At 39.7% G+C, this 21585-nt stretch overlaps 1 protein-coding gene across 3 annotated transcripts in view; it reads left to right on the top strand.

Moving 5' to 3' along the window:
* KCNIP1 (potassium voltage-gated channel interacting protein 1) overlaps window positions 1-21585 on the top strand; it is a 572709-nt gene that overhangs the window by 444895 nt on the left and 106229 nt on the right. The window lies entirely within an intron of this gene.

The raw sequence follows: 21585 nt of genomic DNA, 5'->3' as shown, positions 1-21585 counted from the left end.
TATTTAAGTAAATGTAGGCAATAGCAGAATGTTTTCTAATCACACAGTGACACTCACCCCAATGGTGAAATTCATTAAAAAAACAACCATTGGTGTGAGACAAATAAAAATTTAAAAGAAAAAAAAAAGAGGGAAACCAGTGGTCCCTGGCAGTTCTCTTGGAGTTCATTCATGCATAGATGATTAATGCTGCCAAGTTTTCCTAACAGAGGAGCAGAATTGTCTGAAATCATAATAAAGGCAGCAGTTTCTTGACAGAGGTTTCCTTTGAAATATGGGTTATGTAAAATTGTCAGAATATTTAGTGAGAAATTAAAGAAAGAAATACATCAATTAGTATTCTCCTTAAGTACAATTTTTATCTTTTACTGAATGAAGTTTAGAGGAAAGGCAGCATATTAATTTTAACCCAGTCATTGTAAAAATCACTGTGCTATAAGATACTAGATGGGTAGAAAGTTTTCATTGATGGTTAACAAAATATAAAAATAAATTGTGACCTGTAGAAAAGATTTTTTTTATTCAGAATATTAGAGTAGAAGATTTAAGTTGCATGTATTGTCAATACATACATGTTTGTGTTTTCCCTATAACAGGAGTAAAACACAACAGCTTTAGTCTACCCTTACATGAACTGAACTCCAATAAGATCTGTTCCCCACCTCCCTCACCAAAATAAAAGGACCTAACATTAACTATCGATTTCAAAAGATACACTCACCTTTATAAAATGGGTTGGGAAGAAACATAAAATGAAATGCGGAGGCAGTTGCACTGCTACCTGTTTAAGTGCAAGGACATTTCTATATATTCTTTCCAGAGCTACTGATGGTAAATCCACTTTTAAAACAGATTACTAACCCAGACTAATCTCCGCAATGTTTCCCCAGGAAATTCAAATAAGGGACAAAGGAGAAAGATGTCCATTCAAAGGTTAAAGGAAGTAATAAATGTTAAAAGTAGCCCTGTTGTAGAGCAATGCCATTCCTCTAGTCCAGCTGTATCCTATAGTATATTGGTATTTTAGTGAGCAATTAATCCTTAATGAATTGCTTTCACTAAACAGCCCTGGATGCAGGTTTCTAACCAATGTGTAACAGCATCAGTCAGCCCATTCAGGTGCAGAACATGGCATTGTTGTGCCTCATAAATCTTTGCAGTGAGCACTCTAGTTAGAACATCTCACAGTACTAATGGACTATCTGACAAAGTATAGGCGCACCATAAAATAAACCTCTTCTTTGATTGTTGCTTTTTTTCCCCTTCCTGACTTCAGAATTGTCCACTTAGGATTCTGCAGGAGTCTGAGAAATGTACAGTTACTGTTCACAAGTTATAGGAGCTTTCCCTCCTTTTGGGGCCTGAATTCTTTGATCCCTTAGTTATGCTGAGGAACACTTACACTTGCAGGTAGTTGTACAGATGTCACGTGAGTAGGTATTGCAGACATCAAGCCCTTGGAAATCTTTAAGTTCAGCATGAAACTTTTTATTTGATCTGTTAGGTAACAGCAGGTAAGTGTAGTACATTATTATTATGATTTGTATTCCCATAACATGTTGGAGCCCTGGTCATGGAGTTGCAGCATAAATATTTCTGGCTTGCCTTTACATTCAGTGTAGATGATCACTGCTTTTGTTTAGCTAGAGGCAAGTGATTCCACATGCAGTTTCATGACTGTGTGTAATAGCCCGAAAATTAGACACTGCACTATTTAAGCAAACTGGCTCCCAATTGCCTGAAATTGGTCATGCTGTTATTTCCTTTTAGAAGTTGTATGATGTCAACTCTTGCAGGTAAAACATGCTTATTTAGAAACTACTCATTCGTGTTGCTTTTTCACAAGAAGTGACTGGATACCAAGTCTGCATTAGGGTAATGTAAAAAGCTGGATTTATGGAATAGTAACTACTGTGTGATTGGCAATTCAATAAGTATAAGACACTTCTTAGAATTTCCTGCAGTTCAATATACATAACGCTCAGTATCTTGACTCTCAGCTTCTGTTTCCTATTTATATTTCATAAGTAAGGTCTGGATCCTGCAATGAATGTCGTGTAGGTGAGTCTAATGGCCTTTGGCACAAGTGCAGAGGTCTACCCATCCTGAGCCTTGTTACGGGATTGCAGCCTAAGAATCCAATTGGAAATCTGAGAAAAACTTAGACTTGCATAAAACTCTCTTAACAAAATCCTAAACTAGGGGAAATGGAACAGTTTCATCAGTGATTGGCTTTGGGATTCTGCATTCCTTCCAACTGAAACAGAAGGGGTGTGAGATCCATATAACCTGAACACAGTAAACTTCTCTGTAAAGAGCAACCCCTTGCATGATTAGCACTGTGCCAAATGCATGATGTTCACTTCACAGAATTTCACATTACAGGTTTCACTGTTTCCTGTTGTGCAGCCTCTCCCATACTTCCACCTCATTCATAATTTCACAGTTTCATATTGGTAATACCAAACTTGCTTGCAGGAGACAACCAAATTAAAAAACAATGAGGTAAGAGTCAATGATTAGTTTCCTAGCAAGTGGTGGGGATGTTGTCATAATTAATGATTCACGTTAAATGGCATTCAAGAAAACATTTTGTGAATTTTATGGTAATCCTTGGTTGGCAAAGGACTAAGAACTCTCCTTATAAAAGCAAATGCCGGCTATTCTAGAACTGCTTTATGAGTTTGGCTCTAACTCTTCTTGCTTTGTTCCATCCATCAATCATTTGGATATCCTTGTAGTGCCGATAAATTTTATTTCTTCTGAATAGAGAGAGATCCAGATCAAATATGATGTGTGTTTTTGGACAACTGTCAACATTGATTAAATAATACGATCACCAGGGTTTAAAATCCTGAGAACTAAGTACTGTTTAAAGGTACCACTTGAATATTGTGAGTCAGAGGTTTAACTTTTAATGCAGAAAAATTTGTTGTGAGCCCCACAATATGTGTGTTTCTGTCTGGTAGGGCTGTCTTCTTGACTGTTCTCACTTATTTCACAGGAGAAAACTACACTGGTAACAGATTTCTTCCCACTTGAATGGGTTGTGGGTTTTGCTGTCTCAGTGTAAAAGGATAGCAACTACTCTACCCTGGTGCATGATTCAGCAATCTGTAAAGAATGTATAATCAACCGGTGGAATTTCATTGTTTCATGATGTTGCTGAGACAAATAGTTTAGTAGAACCCTGAAAAGAATTAGACACCTGAAGTATGTGACTAGGAATAGCACATCCGGTTACACTAGACTAGGGCAATAATATGACCATTCACTAGGGCTGTCCAAAAGTTCATTTGGAACTGTGAAGTCACCACAGATCAGGAGGCATTTTGGTCTGGGCTTAGGTCCATGAAGTGTTGCAGACCAGTACTGTTGTGGTTTATACAGTCTTCATTCCCAGCCTGCTCCCCCACTCAGTGACCTGCTTCACCAAACCTGGGACTCAGCCATCCTTACCATTACTAGATATCGGCCACCATTCCTGCCATCTCTGTTGGCCCTGGTACCAGAACCTAAGGGTCTGCAGAGAGCACTAGAAAACTCCTCTGCCACTTTATCTCATCAAGGGATTACCAAGCCCCATGACCACATCCCAGAGGCAGCAGAGCCAAGAGTTGATAGGGTGCCAGTACTTGGACGTAAAGCGGAGTAGTAGAGGACACTCTGGGAGGTGAGGGGATGTGGGTGTGCCCCTGCATATTTGAGTTCTGCATAACCTGAACCTCCTAGTGAAATCTGAAAGATTTTGCTCATTGACCCTGTGGCATCTGGCTTGTGTGTATCCCCAGTTAAGAAACTCTGCCAGATTTGCTGACCTCCATCATCAGTTCTTAGATTTCACGTTGCAAATCTTTAATCAGTTATATTATTAGATATATTATAGGGGGCTTATTGCAGGAGACAGAATGCTAGATTAGAGAGTCTGTTTGGGTATAACTGTTACTAAATTCCTTTTGCAACAACTATAAAGTATTTTCCAAATAAGGCAGTAGGAATCAGCAGTTACAGGCAGTTACATGCACACCTCGCTGTCCCCCCTATGGCATATTGCAGTGTACTCTGCTCTATGCCTTGCATTAAATGCAAAAATCTTTTTCACTCCTATTGCCAATTGCCAGCTAGCAAATTCCCTCAGATCTTATGGTCCGAGGACAAGGGCAACTTGCTCTTCAGATAGCATATGGATGTGCCTTTTTTTCTGTTGGAAAGAGTCTAAAACAAAAAACACGAGCAGGAATTATCCCATGGCCCTTCCTGCAAATTCAAACATCCCCACAGTTGGAATCTAGAGGAACCATGGGGATGTCACAATTCATAATCAGATTGTTGGCTCCTGCAGTCCTTCCAAACTCAATTTATTTTTTCTGGGGTTGTTGGTTAGACACAAGCTTCAGGTGGGACTGGGGATTGTCAGAGAATGTCTGTTCTTGACTTGATGTGTGGGAAATTTTTATGCATGCAACTCAGAATGCATAAGATAAGAGCTACAAGAGGGGAAATGGGGGCCTAGACTGAACTCCAAACCCCACTTTTGCATGTGTTATTTCAAAGAGCTTTAGAGAGACCAAAGGGAAAAGAGGGAAGAAAGGAAGTGTAATCCAGTGAACTGGAGCTTTGTGTTTTTGTGACCCCATTAAAAAAAACAAAAAACACTGAGGAGGAAAAATAAAGTGAGACATGGGGGAACCATTTGTATCACACCTAACAGACTCTGAGCTCGTGCTGGTTTGTGCAGACTGCCCCATGGGAAACCCCTCAATAGGGCTTCCTGTGCTGCACAGGGAAGTGCAGTTTCTGCTGCTGCCCTCCTTCTGGGGATTCTGCCCAGGGACAGTAGTGTCTGAGGCTGCACAGCAGCCTGCTGGAAGAGGCTATATCATACATCAGTGGTGGGCAACCTGCGGGCCGCACACAGCCCATCAGGGTAATCTGCTGGCAGACCACCAGACAGTTTGTTTACATTTGCACAGCCGCCCACAGCTCCCAGTGGCCTCAGTTCGCCAATGGGAGCTGCTGCAACCACTTCCCGCAACTCTCATTGGACAGGAACAGCGATCCACAGCCACTGGGAGCTGCGGGCGGCCATGCAAATATAAACAAATTGTCTGGTGATCCACCAGCGGATTACCCTAATGGGCCACAGGTTGCCCAGCACTGTCATTGATGCACTGAATCAGCCCATGCCCCAACTGCTCTGACCACGTGCCCTCCCCAACAGCCCACTTTTCCAGCTTTGTTGGTCTACTGTAAGCCCATCCCTCAATGTGAAAAAATGAACAATGCCTCCACTTTCTGTTATCGTAGCAGACTGAGAACCCAAGTGGGCCCTTGCAAGAAACTGGGGATGAACTTAGGTTTACCACATTCATACAAAGAAGGCTATTTTAGGTTCTTTTTAAGGTATCAATCACCGTAATATCAAAGTACCATCTAGTGCTGGTAGTGGTCTGAGCAGCACATGGAGACAGGAATCTGGGTTTAGAGCTGCACAGAATTTTGGGAGGAATAGTAAATTTGTCAGAAACTGCAGTTTCAGAGTGACTGAAGCTATTTAAAAAATTCAGATCTAATTCAGCAAATAGTTTTGACTGAATAAAAAAGAACAAAAAATTAAAAAGTCCAAACCAGTTCATATTGTTTTCTAAATGAACCATTTGAACATCTTGTTTAGATATAACCATTTTCAAAAATGTCATCTCTAAGTGACATTTCCTTTAGAAAAAGTCATTTCAAACTAAACCAATGAAATCTTTCTGGTTTTTCATTTTGGTAAAACAAACTGAAAAAATTCAGTTAGCAACTAAGTGGATTATTCTGTTCAGCCACCAACCAAAAAATCAGTTGTTCATTTAGCTCTACTATGGTTCTATGTCCCACTGCGTCAGTTTCCCTGTCTGTTAAATCAGGGCAATGCTGTTTACTTCAAATAGAAGTTAAGAAGCTTAATTAATGTTCATAAAGCTCTTTGAGCATCTGAAATGAAAGATGCTGCAAAAGTGCAATGTATTATTACAATAAATCTTCTCTGAGGTTGAGGGTGATGGTGATCAGTGATAGCTGCTTACATGACCTGGTGCAGAGTGTAATCTGGTTCTCAGTTGCTTTTACTACAGAATTATGTTTATGCTTTATGATTGCTTGCTAAGTCTGGCCCCCACACCCCCATAGTTGTTTAGTTAGTAGGATGTAGAAATAAACTTTGGTGTACCTGCTGACATTCTCTTGCTGGCTAATGCTTCTTGTAATGCTTTGTGTTTCTTAGGTACTTCTGCATACTGTTTTTCTTGAACTTCATTTTTCTATCTGGAGCTTCTTTTTTCTGAACCTGCTTCAACAGGTGAAAGGAAAACTACAATTAATTATAAAAAAATATCCTTCTGGTCTCTGTCATTGAGAGCAAAGGGGAGTAAATGAATAAAAAGTTTTGAGGGGTTAAGTGAAAAATAGCGTTCATTCATGTAGGAACCTGCTATTGTGGCAGTTTGACACACAGTAATTTGATGCACATGGAATGCAGCACAGTATTTCACTATATAAGAAAGTCAGGAGACTCTAAAACTTTGTAAGGTAAAAATTCACTTATTTCTTGGGGTGGCGGGGGAGTTAATTGAAGTATAAACAATAACAAACCACCCCTTTGAGAACTTAACCAATGGTAAAATATGGAAACTTTATTGTAAAATAACTTTGAAATGAGAATTTAAAAACACGGGTCTATTTAGCTACATAACTGTCCTACCTTTATTTTCCATGTACTAAACCTCTATATTTTAAAGGACTCTACTGTCTGCCATGATAGGCAGCCATTTTGTATTCAGTGCAAAGTATTTCCAAAGAGATGCAAACTGTGCTATCTGATGGAGATTTTAATTTTTGTTGGTTTTGATGATTATTTTGCTCTACAATGTATCATTCTTGGTGAATTGATATGGTTCGCTCCCTGCTTAAGGGGGGTAAATACATGAATTCAGTCCATAAGAAACGTAGTCTAAAACTCTTACTGTGATTATTACATCCCCGCAACTCTGCTGGACCTCGATGTTTTATGGAATGCCAGAGTAGGGTGAGGTAATCTAAGTGTTTTAAAGTTAAATTAGCCGGGGGGCTTTTCTAAAAAATAAAGCCACGTATCTTACAATAGTTATGAAGATCTTCTTTCTCATGCATTCAGATCCTATGTCTCTAGCTTCAGCAGCAGTCTGGACGTCCTTCAGGAAAGTATCAGTGAAACAGTGACTGTAATTGAGATGCGCCAGGGACAAGTATCTTGGAAAATAATATTTGACAATGCATCTAAGCGTGCTGGAAATGTCAGTGTAAGTGGGTCTGTGTGTGTGTGCGTACACATACATATACACATATTTAATATTCAGTTGTAATGGAGGCTCCTTAACTGTCAGAAAAAAAACCTTATATTAAAATAAGTGAAGCACTTATGTCAGGAAACACCAGAATTAGGGCCGCTTGTACACTCTTAACTCTTTGTGCATTTTGTCCTCATTATTGTACTTGTGATTAAATACAATATTGTAGAGTATACAAATGAGGGGGAAGAGCTAAGGTTGTGCAGGCAACCTTAATTTTGGCATTTCCTAATTTTTGATTGCTCATATGTTCAATATTGACATTCTTTTTACATAGATAGGTGTTCTGTATGAGTAACTGGCATGTGCATATATGCACTTATGAATTATGTTCTATTATTTAGCTATCTGTGATTCTAACTTTTAATCACTGCTGCGTTCCTTTGATGAAATCACTGGATTTCTCTCAGTGTTGTCAACTTTCAGTATTTTATCTCTCACATAATTCTCTGGCTGCTAGACTTCATTAGACAGTCTATTGCAGAAACTGCCAACGATTGCTTGGCTTATACCCAGCATTGGCTGTTGCTTGCTGATCAGTGAATGGAGGGGAATTCTATGTGTTGCACATCATTTCCTGATTTTCCAGTCCCGGTGGCATTTGTTAGCACTTGAGAATTCTCTCCAGATTAGCTTTTGACAGTTGCTTCTGGTGTTTAATGACTTTTCTCTCTGTATCAGCTATGCCAAAGATATAAGGAGGGGTCTGACTTTGTGGATTAACTGCAGAGTCACAGACTACATTTTGGGAACTTCATTTGAATTATTCATATCTTTTATTTTGTGTTTTGTTTAACACGGAGGCATTCAGCACTCTTTCAGGAAAGCAAGTCCAGCCTTTTTACTCTCGAGTTTTGTAGCGGAATCGGGTTCTGCTTCTACTGTATGAGTCTGTACTGATTCAGTTAAGTGTAGCAGTAACTCATTAGTACTTGCTTACAAAATGATGCATGCAGAGCTACAGTCGTGATTATACTTCAATCTATCTCATAATTCCACTGCTTTCTATTAAAACAGTAATTTTCTGTTAATTTACAGTGTTACTATACCAGAACTGCCTTTTCAGCACGTGTGTGTGTGCGTGTGTGTGTGTGTGTACGAACACATCCTATGGTTTCAAATCTGCTAGTCAAAGCAATCTTACTGTTTTCCTTCTCATACAGCCAGTTGCTATTTTGCCTCCATTCTAGCTTGCAAATCGCCTGCTGCTGCTCCCCCTGCCCCATAAAATCAGGGATCTATAGCTCTTTTACACCCAATGTCCAACTAACAAGATATTATTTCCATCTGAGCTCATTGGCATGAGCTAAGTTGGTTTGCTCCATCTTCTAGAAATGTGACATTGCCTTACCAATTCTCATCCTTTGTGCCAGTTCATAATTGCTTGTTTCTTCCTTCTATCAAACAAATGGAAATCAGAGCTCTTAACTGCAGAGGTTTCAATGCCTTTGAAAATCTTACAGTCAGATTTCAAGTTTCTCTTCCTTGATTATTTTCTCTTCCCAAGCACAGCTTTGCCTTTATCACTTTGTATTTTAAATTCTTATTCTTAGGCAGCCCTAATGCAAACTAAATAGACAAATCAGGTAATTTTTTTAAATTGCAGCCATTTCAGTTACTTGGGACATATAGTGCATTGATCTTCCTGACCCATTTTAGGTCATATTTTAGCCCAATTTATCATTATGGGGTTAGTAGCTTCTGCTTTGAACACTCAAACTTAATAATTCTGATGACATTTTTTATTACTACAAGGTATAACTACATCCCTTTCCAAGTCCTGTTTAACTTAAAATGTATTTGCTATTTCTCTAGATGTAAATCCTGTTTTGTTGGCTTTGTGCCATGTTCTCCTCCCACGTTTTGGCTTTCTCTTTGTTCCCTGGTTTTTAGTAAACCCATCTGTAGTGAATGATATCGTGAAACTGTGTAACACAGTTTTAACTGATATTATTCCCAGCACTGCAGCAAGAATGCACTGTGGGCCATGTACCACCTTTGATTCATTCGTGTATGATATCAAATTTAGCTTTTGTGTTCCACCGTCTGTCAAAGGCAGTATGTAGCCCAGGATGTGCCACAGTCACATTGTTCTTTGATTCACTGACCAGCTCAGAGCCATCAGTTCATAGGCTTGAATATCACCACAGGTTGACAGTTCATCATACTGCCGAAAAGGAAACTTCTAAAAGCCAATTTACTGCTTGTAAATAGTATCATACATATAGCACTAGAAACTGTATTTCTATTTATCCCCAGGAAGGACAAACGTGTATAGCATAAGCAATGACAGAGTAAACTTCCTTGACAACATTGTTTCATCTCTATCTTAAAGCGACCATCTCTAGAAACTCTCCTCTGTTGTGATGCCTGTAAAATACTCCACAGTGACAAGGGAGCGGGCCTACGGTGATTGCTGCTTTCTCGTGCTTACACATTGACTCATTGTTTCCTTATAATCCTCTATCTGTCTGTGTCCACCTGTTGTGTCTTGATTTATACTTAGTTTGTAAGCTCCTTTGAGCAGAGAGTGGGTCTTTACGTTTTGTACATTGCTTAGCAAAATAGGGTCCCAAGTGCTACCATAATGAAAATAGCAGTAGTGACAATTAGTTAACAAATAGCTTGTATCTATAAGTCCTTGTTTTAAAGAGGGATTTGAAGGAAGACAATGAGATTGGCAGATCCTTGTACCTCTATATGGAGCCAAAGGAACTATACTAATTTTCCCTAGCAGAGGCTATGGTCTTGAATCTTTTGCAACCATTCTTTGTCCACCTGACTTGGGAGTCTATTCTGACTATATGCAGAAGCAACTTTTTCTTAACATCTAGCCTAAGCTTTTTCCTTCTTTAGCTGCATGCTGTAGTACCTTGTTCTGCCATCATCTGAGACTGGGTAACTCTTTCTTCACTGATATTGTTAAATTAAAGATATTTATTGGCTGTGCATATGCCACCCCTGAATTCTTTTTAGACTACATAAACATAGCTTCTTCATTAACTCCCTGTGTCTCTTAACCATCTAGTCTTCTATCAGTTTCATTGTCCTCTAGATTTTCTGTTTCCTTTCTAAACTACAATCTCCAGATTTGCACACCATTTACCAAGGTTATGCTAGGTAGCACATTAACCTGTGATTCTCCTTTATGTACATTCAAGAACAGCTTTGGATTTCCTTGTTAACTGCATTGCCCTAGAAGCAAATGGAGAGTTCTCCATTCCCACTGAAACTTTGGTTTCTCTCTCTAACTGCCCAGATAGCGGCATTGTATAATTTTAGTTTTAGTCCATCAGATCTCAACCTGCAATTGCTCAGCCCATCCATATTGCTAAGTGGGAGGGGACTCTCAGGATGGCCCTGTTATGGAAAAAGTTGAGAACCACTGTTCTAGTTTATTATGAGAAGAAAAAATGTTCCCTGTATATTCTAAGATTCTTATCTGAGAAACAAGCTATGCTTGTATGCGATCCTGTAAGTCAGATTTTCATGCAATTTAATGAGTAAGGTAGAGGTACATGTTTGTAACGGATCCATTGAGGCTGCAGAATATTTTCTCTCAATACAGAGTTGGCATTCAGTAAACCTGGATTCTGTTCCCAACTGTACTTCACACTGACGGGGACCTTGGGGAAGTCAGATGATCACCCTCTGCCTCAATTGCTTCATTTGTAAAATGAAAAGTGTCTTGAGACCTACACATTAAGATATCACTGTTTATTTATAGTAATACCATTTAAATAAAAGCACTAGTGGAACAAAATGGTAGTTATTTTAATATTTATATTGTGGTAGAACCTATGGACCATATAATACTTTGATTTTTCACTGATTTTAGACAGAACTAATCACCATTATGCAGTGGAGAAAGATGTTTAAGTCAAACAGAGCTACCTGGAAATTACAGATGAGGAATAACTTTTTTTTGAAAGAGCAAATTACTCATTAACAATTGTAACATGGGCCATCAACATAAAGGCTGAGTACAACAGACTCAACATAACATTTCAGGGGACTTGCCATGTCCCAAAGTCTTTAAGGGACTTCCCTGGATCTTCTGGATATTGACCAGAAAAATAAATGGACCTATTTCCTGATTGATTAATAAAGTGCTGAACAGGGAGGTGAGACTAGTTACTCTGTTAATTAGAAGTGCTTATTGTGCCATTAGATGTGCTGTTTGAAAAATTTAAGTTTTGAGCTGACTCAGAAGTTTGTTAATGGTTAGAATAATGCAGTGGGTTACATGTGAGAGATTGATGAGTCAGCTGACATAAGTGTCTTAGTTATTTCACTGAACATAGCTTGGAAAAGATGCTTGTCCTGAGATGCTTGTTTTCAAATTATGTCCAGAAAGAACAGATACTATCATATGCAAGAAGTATTAAATATCTCACACAGTTCCCAGATTTATATCCATAGTTGTGGTAAATGCAAATTAAAATAAGTCCTGTAATTGCATATGGATTTTACCCATATTGGCATATCTACATTAAAAACAAACATCTGGCCCTCTGTTTCTGTTAGGTGGTAGGACTTGAAAAGAGATTTGTAACTTTAATGAAGAAACTCGGTTCTGATTTAGTGGCATATGGACCCATGCAAAAGTTGGTGGGATCAGTTTCTGTATTAATACAATGAGCAATCAGAAATAACTAATAAAGAAGGAAATTCACTAAATAAAAAATAAATATTACCTGTCATTAATTCAAAAAACTAAAATGAGCACAACCTTGCTGAAAAGTTATGTTCATGTATTTAATTTAAAAATCCATATATCAAAGCAAGGTTATTTTTTTCCTTAATTCCCTGTGATCATTTGGGGTTTTATTTTCTTCGAGTGATTTGCAAAACATTATGTAGTTGTAACCTCTCATAGTAAGAAGAATATTTAGGGCTTTATTCTGGCTTATTACAGACAGATGCTTTATGGAGGATGGGGGCAGTGGATATGGTCAAAATGTTTGATAACAAATGTTTTTGTCAAATAGCCTTTTTAGAAAATCAGGTGTCTTGTGAAAATTGTTCAAATTTTAATTGAAATAATGTTATTGACACTTTTTAATTACTGAATGCTAGGATTTTGTTAAACAAAACATTGGTAATCTTTTTTTTATATGCATGAGAGTTGAGAAAAAATGAAAGGCCAAAAAAGGGTCAGTTTTTTGAATCCTTCAAAATGAAAATGATGTTGGGGGAAAAACGTAATTTAACAAGTTAGATTGATTTTCAGTGAGCGGTTAACCAGAGTAAGAGCTATGGCATCTTTTTATAGGGTGCTTTCACCTTGTCCTTGTCTTTGTCCATTGGCTTGTGCGCTGTGTACACTTCAGAATGCCTAGCACCAGTGTTAACACTCTAGATACTTCCAGTCCTTGCATACTGGAGAGTAAAGGGACTGAGTCTGCGGGCACCCTTTGCTCAAACGGGGGCAGAAGGCTTTGCAAGTATGCCTACACTACAAAAAAAACCTAAAAAATTGTCAGCAAGTCTCAGAGCCCAGGTCCACTGACTCATGCTGTCAGGGCTCATGCTATGGGGATAAAAATAGCAGCATAGATGTTTTAGGCTCAGACTGGAGCCTAGGCTCTGAGGCAGCCTCTCCCCCCACACACACTGGGTTTCAGGCCCAAAAGGGAACATCTACACTGCTATTTTTAGCCCCATAGAGTTAGCCCCACAAACCCAACTCACTTGACCCAGACTCTGAGACTCTCTGCAGTGTTTTTTTTCCATTGTAGATGTGCCCTGAGTCTTCTCCTCATGTTCCCTCTACTTGCACACCTATGAGGGACTAGCCACAATCCATTCCTAATCTTTGTTGGGTTTTTCAGCAGAAGTTTCAACAATAAGATAAAAAATAAGACAAGCTGTCATAACTCGATATAGATGAGAAGCATTATCAGCTTATCAAAACACTCAAGTAAATTATTGGACCTAAGATGAGTATGTGCTGCTGCTTAATGTGGTAGTCACTTAAAATGTATTCTTTCTTGGTGTGTCACTGAAACAAAACACTGGAAAAATTCAGTGTTGTTCAAAATAAACCATTTTGTTTTTCAGTTTGTCCACTAAACTGAAAAATCAATTATTCACTTATTCATATTGTTTAAGTAAAATGCAAGCCTGCACCTGAAAAGCTGCCAAAATCAGTCTGCATATATCAGCTTTAGAAGAACTAGATGACTAAGTTAAACATTCCTTAATGCAACTGAAGTGGGGACTGGACTTTTTTGTAGGATATTCTAAATTTGTGCTGTGGTCAATCAACCTCAAACTTCTTGTTTATTGCTCAGCCCTCCCGCCCATGTCATTTACTGCCCCCCTTTGAGACTTTCATCCCAACATGTATTTTGGCCAACTGTCCTATTTCATGGTGAGTGAGTCAGACTCTACAGTACATTGATTTCATGAGAGTTACTTTGAGTTGCAGTAGGAGCTGTTTCTGAACAACTTAACCAAAAAATTGCTCCCCACAGTTAAAAAGAATTGTAAATATAACCTGAAGTGTTTCAAGAAATTTTATTATTTTTTTCAGGAAGTTTTTCTTTCAGATAGTTTGGAGAAGCACAGTTGCATGGCATCAGCAGAAGTGAGAGACTGGACTTCACATTCTTGTTTTTATCTATTAATCCTCATGGGTTATGTACAATATTCTGTGCAGCATATTTTCACCAACAATTTAATCCTAATTAATTAGCAGGTGAGGAACACGAATTTTAAAAATTGCTAAACACAAACTAAGACGAATAGGATGTTCTCTGACTTAGTATCTGCTGGTGTTGCTGTTTGTTGTTTGTTATTATTTGTTTTGTGATAGCAGGACTCATTTTTGAGAGCTAGAACAGTGGGGAAGTGTGAGCTACTATACTTGAGTGAGATTCGTGCCTCACTTGGCTGTTGACAGTCAGCAGGAAGGTTTTGGGGCCATTAGTGGAGTCAATTGTCCATGCCTATAGGGGAGGGCAAGATGTCAGTGTTTTAAGAAAGTGACTGTTAGACTCTTGGCACTAAAAGTATTTCCAAACATCACTCTGCCTCAAACCCTTTTTTATGTGCAAAAGACTGGTGAGAAGACTGTTTGTTCTAGCAGTGTCTGGAGCCTTCAGATCTCTGATGCCCTGTCAGCTTGGTTTAAGGCCTAGTACAATATGGAGACTATATAGGGTATAAGAAGGACATGGAATATCCTTGCTGATTCTTTTAGCTCTGTCAGCTACCTTGGATACCTTTTGACCATGTGATGTTGACATTCATGTGGACTCTCAAAGGGGTAGATGGGGCCAGCTTGAGTGGCTCTGTTCTTTTTCCCTATAGACTAATAGATGGGACCACTATGATCATTTGGTCTGATCCCTTGGATAATACAGGCCATGGAACTTCCCTGAAGAAGTCAGTGGCAGAGCTAGGAATAGAGTTTAGATTTCCTGGCTTCCAGTCTTGTGTTTTAGCCACACAACAGTCCCTCCTTCTGGAAAGTCAAGATCCCAAAGGGTAAAGTGGTATCCTGGGGACTCGTGTTTGAGTTCCCTTGTGTTTAACTACTCAACAAGATTATTCAGTGGGTTAGTGTGGAAGTATAGGGTGCAGTGTTACTGTGTGGTGATGACATGACAACATTTAGCTCTGTGCTTTCATCTGTTCCAATCCATCTGGAGCAGTGGAATAATTTACCCCATCCGAAGGAGACTAGGGTATGGATGAGAGCTCGCTTGACTGAGGGAATACTGAAATAATGATGGTCAAGGGATCAGGCTGACAAACTGTCAGATTATCTATGGACTTCTACTTTGTTGCTCTGGTTTGAAACCTACCGTAGGTCTACACTACTGGCTAAGTTGATCTAATTTATGTCAATCAAGGGTGTGGAAAAAGACCTGAGCAATGCAAATTACAGTGACCCAAGTGCTGTCTATACTGGTCTACTTCCATCTCCCATGAGATGGAATAATTATCCCAATGGGAGAGCACTCTCCCATCAATATAAAGTGTCTTCATGGATGTGCTACAGCTGCACCAATGTAGCTCTTCTAGTATAGACCTGTCCCTGGGCAGTGTGGCCGAGTGGACAGAGTGCTGGACCTAGCCTCCAGAGAGCTGGGTTCTATTTCCAGTACTGCAATTGGCCTCCTAGTTGACCTTAGGCAAGTTGCTTCATCTCTGTGTGCTTCATTTTACTCATCTGTAAAATGGGAATAATGATACTGACCTTTTTGGTAGAACACTTTGAGATGTACTGGTATGAAGAGCAAAGTATTATTTTTTATAATTAAGCTCCTTTTAACTGCCTAAGCAATTCATGAGAGAAGTTGTTTCTGGGGCAAAGCTAGAATGAGGCATGGTTTTAATTTCTTTTACTCTACACTGTAACTAATACTCAGATAACAGCTGTCAGATTTTGATATTTTTACCCCTCAATGATTAAGTCTTTTTCCTCCCCCAAATACTATTTACATGGCTGTCTCTTTGCCTTTTATTAACAGCCTACAGAACCAACGGTACAGAGAGAAATGGGTCTTACTTGTGGAATGAGTACCCTTCAATTTGTAATGTGTTTATTCAGAAGCTCTTAAATTCTTCTGGTCTCAACTGAATCTTTCTTTTATACAGAAACTGCAAGTCACTAGTCTAATCTTTATTTCTGATAATGGACTTTCTGGGTAGGTGTAAATGATATGCAGATTAGGCACATAATACAACAGAGAACTAGAAATGTGTTGTCAGTTTGTACACCCATAATAAAAAATCTTAACATGACATCCTGTAGGAAATGTCAGAGACAGGTTATCATTTTAAGCTTAACATGTCCACAACTGCATTCTGTGTATTCCCTTCTGAACCCACTCCATTCTTTCTTTCTCCATCATGGTTGAAAACTCAGCCCTAATCCCCATCACTCAGGCCTGAAACATGGTTATCCTTTTTGACTATGCCCTCTCTAGAACTTCACATCCAAGCCATGTCCAACTCTTGCCATTTCTTCATCCATAAGATTTCTATGACAGGCCTTTTCTCTCTGTCTGCACCCCTAGAATCCAAGTCCTCATCACTTCCTGCCTTGACTGCTCCAACCAATTTTTCCCTGGGATTCTCCTCTATTCTATCAAGTATGTTCCAAATGCTGTTGCCAAGGTCATGTTTCTGGCCTGGCATTCGTAGAACTGGCTGGAAAAGAATTCATCTTGCAAAAAACTTTAAGGTTTCCAAATTTGTATTCCTTCCAATATGGAATGAAAAAGAGACCTGAGATTTGTCATGCAAGGAAGAGGCAGAGAGAGATTGAGCCCAACTCCAGAATAGCCCAGTGGTTAGGGCATGCACCTGGTATTTGGGAAATGCAGGTTCAAGTCCCTGCTCTGAATCAGACAAAGTGGAAACTTGAACCATCTCCCCATACTGCAGGTGAATAAACGCTCTAACCCCTGGGCTTTTAACTACTGTGGGGCGTCTCTCTCTTTCTTTCTGACAAAGTTTGTCAAAATGGATATGTTTCTGCCAAAAAATTTGGTTTTCATGTATCTACATTCTCCCGTGAAAAAACATTTTTAGTTAAAAATGTCTTGGCTAGCTCTAGTAATTCTAGCCATGTCACTCCATACATATGCCCCTTTAAATCCGTCCACTGACTCTTTTCCACAATACAGCATGAGCTTCTTGTTCCTTCCTTTTGAGGCCCTTTATAGCGGAATCCCTCCCTACTAATCCGTTCCTGCATTGCACCTCCATCCCCTCAATGATGCCAGCCTCCATCACCTATTTTGCTATGGTTTCCATGAACACTTCTATCTTTACTTCAGTTTTGCCTCTTATACGTGGAACATAATTCTTGCACAATGCAGCAAATCCCGACCTGCTTTAATCCCTCTCAAGAGCCATCAACACTGTGTTGCCTACAAGGAACTGCTAATAACAGCTAGGTAAATGCCCAGTAGGGATTCCTGATATGTAACTTGTTGGGTCAGTGTAAACATGTTCTCAGCACAGTTTCCTCATTCTTCCCCTCATTCCTTCAGTTTGTTTGCTACACATGGTTTTTTGGTCTTGTCTCGACTTTATTCTACAAGCTTTTGGAGCAGGTTCCTTTTTTACTCCATTCAGTATCTAGAACACTTGGGACTTTGGACACTATCATGATGCAAATACTTTTTTAATATATTTATCTGCCTGAAAGATACCAAAGTATTTTGTAAGCATCATTACATTTCACCTACCCCTCACAAGTATCCGCCTCTGGATGAAGATCAAAGCACATAACAATAGGTTTATGGAAAAGCTCTATAGAATTCAATGAAAAAATCTATTTCTGCTATAGAATTCTACAGGATGGCTTTAAAAACAGTAGGAGAGTTATCATTCTGTAAGCATGTGACTGAATGCATCCCTGTATTCACACCCTACACATTGTTGTAATAATCTTTGTACAAAATATACCTTGTAAAGCATCATTTGAAAATGAATAACTCACTGGTCAATAATATCATGGTGAAATGTAGGTAGCAATGTTGTATGCAAAGTTATGAAATCCCACACCCTCCGTATAATATTAAAGGGACCTGTTCAAACTCACATAGCCCCAGTTAGGCACACCCAATCAAGCAAGTCTTAAACAAAGGGATATATGGTTACCTCCATTTCCATATAAGCTGTAAAGAGTCCTCAGACCGCATGAGAGAAAGGAATGGAGACAAAGAAAATCTGCATCTCAGCACACCCAGGTGAAAGAAAACAGCATGAAGCATTTTTCCTACTAGACCCCTGGTCTCCTTCTGCTCAGCTGGATAGAACTTTATAGGGGAGACTGAACTATAAAAGTGAGGGGCAAATACCCAAAGGGATCTCTCTCCCTGTCTATCTCCCTCATTGCATCTAAGAAGACAAAAGAAACAGCCATTGGATTGTGGTGGAGGGGTCCTGACCTGAAATGATTGGTCAGTAATGTTAGAAGGATGTCATAAGGACTTTGAATCAAGTATAGTTTAAGGTAGGCACTAGGAAGTATTTTATCTTTATTTTTCATATAGCCATTTCTAATACTTATGCCTCATTACTTGTACACACTTAAAATCTGTATCTTTATAGCTCAACTTGTTTCATTCTTTAATTGAAACTAATCTGTGTATTGGTAGGTTAAATTGCCTGGGTAACTCCATTTAAGGTGGCAAGTTGTTGTGAATTGTTCCCTTTAAAGGAACAACAGGCTTAATATTTCTGGACTGTTCAGGAAAGGGCTGGACAGTACAGAAAACACATTTTGGGGAGGAAACCCAGGACTGGGAGTGTGTTGAGGTCACCCTGTAGCAGTAATCAAAGCTAGTAAAAGCTGGAGTATGACCGATATGTGGCTGGCAGCCTGAAGTTATACACACTCACTCACTGAGGGTGTGACTTGCATGCCAGAAGGCTGTTTGCGAGCAACCCAGATGGGAGCTACTGCAGCAAAGCATTGTAAGGAACCCAATGTTTCAGGGATGACACAGCCCTCCACTGGTCTGGAATCCACGGGAATGTCACAATGCAATATCGTATGTTTTAGAATACCTACTCTAGAATTGTTTTCAATTCTACAAACACTATGGAATTTAAGGTGCATAGATGTTTAGAAAGTAAATAATACTGTAGCTTCAAGAAAACTGTGGAGTGAAATTACACTGGTGGAGTACTAGTTTTTTATGTCTGTGAACCCAGGATGTAATATGGTGAAGGACATAAGTATATAAAAAATTGGCCGCATCTTAATCTTGATTCTCTTTTCATTTACACTGATTTCCCACTTGTTTAACTCCATTGACGACAGTGGAGTTAATTCCTGATTTACACTAGGGTAACTAAGAGGAGAATCAGGCCCTTAGCATCCATTTGTCTATTGCATAAATCAGCATATTTCCCATTCACATTTTGTAATTCCCATTTCCTATCTGAATCATCTGGGCTTTTGCTGGTCAAGACAGGCCACATCTATACATTGATGTTACAGTGAGGAAAGATGGCATGGCTGCACAATGTCCCTGTAGGGAAAAATTCAGGCACCATTTATTTTTTATTCTATGTTTATTATATATTTGTAACATCTATGTTATCAGGCTCTTGGAGGAGAATTGCATACTTGTTTGAGCCCATCATAATACTCCCTGTCTTTTGCCAAAGAAGAGCAGAGCTGAGGGGCTTAGTCTCCTCCTTGAAAGGGCAGGAATGAAAGCTTGATATATTAAACACGATACATAACAGCTAAGTCTTGATGGTGCCTCTGCAACCCTTTCCACTGTAGCCCATGGAAATGTTACCACAAAGAGGAAGGGTTGCATTTGAACGGTCATTACACAAAGTGCGTACTCAACATCTCAGTTTAAATGCTAACTTAACTGGTGTTGGTTGAGTATGAAACCTCTTCCTGCAATAACTTGAGAGGCACAATGCAGATCTTTCCAGGTAGTCAGCAGCCAGATGACGCCATACTAGGCCACAAGAAAACTTTTACGTGGATCTTCTTGTAAGAGTTCTTTATATATGAAAGGTGTGTAGAAAGAATAGTAAATATGGCAGGCGACCAGCTTGGCTTAACAGTGAAATCCTTGCTGATCTTAAACACAAAAAAGAAGCTTACAAGAAGCGGAAGATTGGACAAATCACCAGGGAGGAGTATAAAAATATTGCTCAGGCATGCAGGAGTGAAATCAGGAAGGTCAAATCACACTTGGAGTTGCAGCTAGCAGGAGAACTTAAGAGTAACAAGAAGGGTTTCTTCAAGTATGTTAGCAACAAGAAGAAAGTCAAGGAAAGTGTGAGCCCCTTACTGAATGAGGGAGGCAACCTAGTGACAGAGGATATGGAAAAAGCTTATGTACTCAATGCTTTCTTTGCCTCTGTCTTCACGAACAAAGTCAGCTCCCAGACTGCTGCACTGGGCAGCACAGCATGGGGAGGAGGTAACCAGCCCTCTGTGGAGAAAGAAGTGGTGTGGGACTATTTAGAAAAGCTGGATCAGCACAAATCCATGAGGCCGGATGAGCTGCATGCGAGGGTGCTAAAGGGGTTAATGGATGTGATTGCAGACCATTGGCCATTATCTTTGAAACTCATGGTGATAGAGGTGTCCCGGATGACTGGAAAAAGGCTAATGCCTAGTGCCCACTTTTAACAAAGGGAAGAAAGAGGATCCAGGGAAAACTACAGGCCAGTCGCCTCACTCATCCCTGGAAAACGTGGAAAGCAGTCCTCAAGGAATCAAATTCTAAAGCACTTAGAGGAGAGGAAAGGTGATCAGGAAGCGTCAGCGATGGATTCACCAAGGGCAAGTTATGCCTGTAACCTAATTGTCTTCTAGTGATGGAGTATAACTGGCTCGTGATGAGGGAAGCTATGATGTGTATTCTGACTTTTAAGCAAAACTTTTATACGTTCCAACGAGTATTCTTGCCAAGACACGTACAAGAAGTTCAGGGCTAAGAAGTCAACCTGACTAAATGGTCGGATAGAAACTGCTAGATCATCAGATCAATGGCTACCATGTTCTAGTTGGCAGCCAGTATCAACGGTCAAGTGCCCAAAGGTCTTGTCCTTGGGTCAGTTTTGTTCAATATCTTCATTTAATGATCTGGAGGATTCGTGGACTGCACCCTCAGCAAGTTTGCAGATTGCACTAACTGGGAGGAGGAGTAGATACCTCTGTGAGGGATAGGGGATAGGACATAGAAGGACCTAGCAAATTTTAGAGCGGATTGCGCCAAAGAAATCTGATGAGTTCAACAAGGATAGTGCAGAGTCCTGCCACTTAGGATGGAAAGAATCCCATGCACTGCTACAGCAGGGACCAAGTGCTACGGCCACAGTTCTGCAGACAAGGACCTAGAGTTACAGCTGGACAAAGCTGGATATGAGTCGACAGTGGCCCTGTGCCAAGAGGCTAAGAGCATTTGAGCTGTATAAGTAGGGCATTGCCAGGCGATCGAGTGGGACATATCATTCCCTCTTTCGGCATTGGTGAGGGCTCATCTTGTAGTACTTGTGTCCAATTTGGACCGACACTACAAGAGGGATGTTGAAAAATTGGAAAGAGTCCAGCGGGGGCAAACAAAGTGATTTAGGGGGCGGGAAACAGATGACTTATGAGGAGCTGAGGGGGAACTGGGGATTGTTTAGTCTGCAGAAGAGAAGAATGAGGATTTGTTAGCTGTTTCAGCTACCTGAAAGGGGTTCCAAGAGGGGATCAGACCATTCTCAG

Source organism: Chelonoidis abingdonii, chromosome 7 (genome assembly GCF_003597395.2).
Source record: "Chelonoidis abingdonii isolate Lonesome George chromosome 7, CheloAbing_2.0, whole genome shotgun sequence".
NCBI classification, from domain to species: Eukaryota; Metazoa; Chordata; order Testudines; family Testudinidae; genus Chelonoidis; species Chelonoidis abingdonii.
The sequence above is the reverse complement of the archived record's forward strand: the minus strand, read 5'-3'. Positions and strand labels throughout refer to the sequence as shown.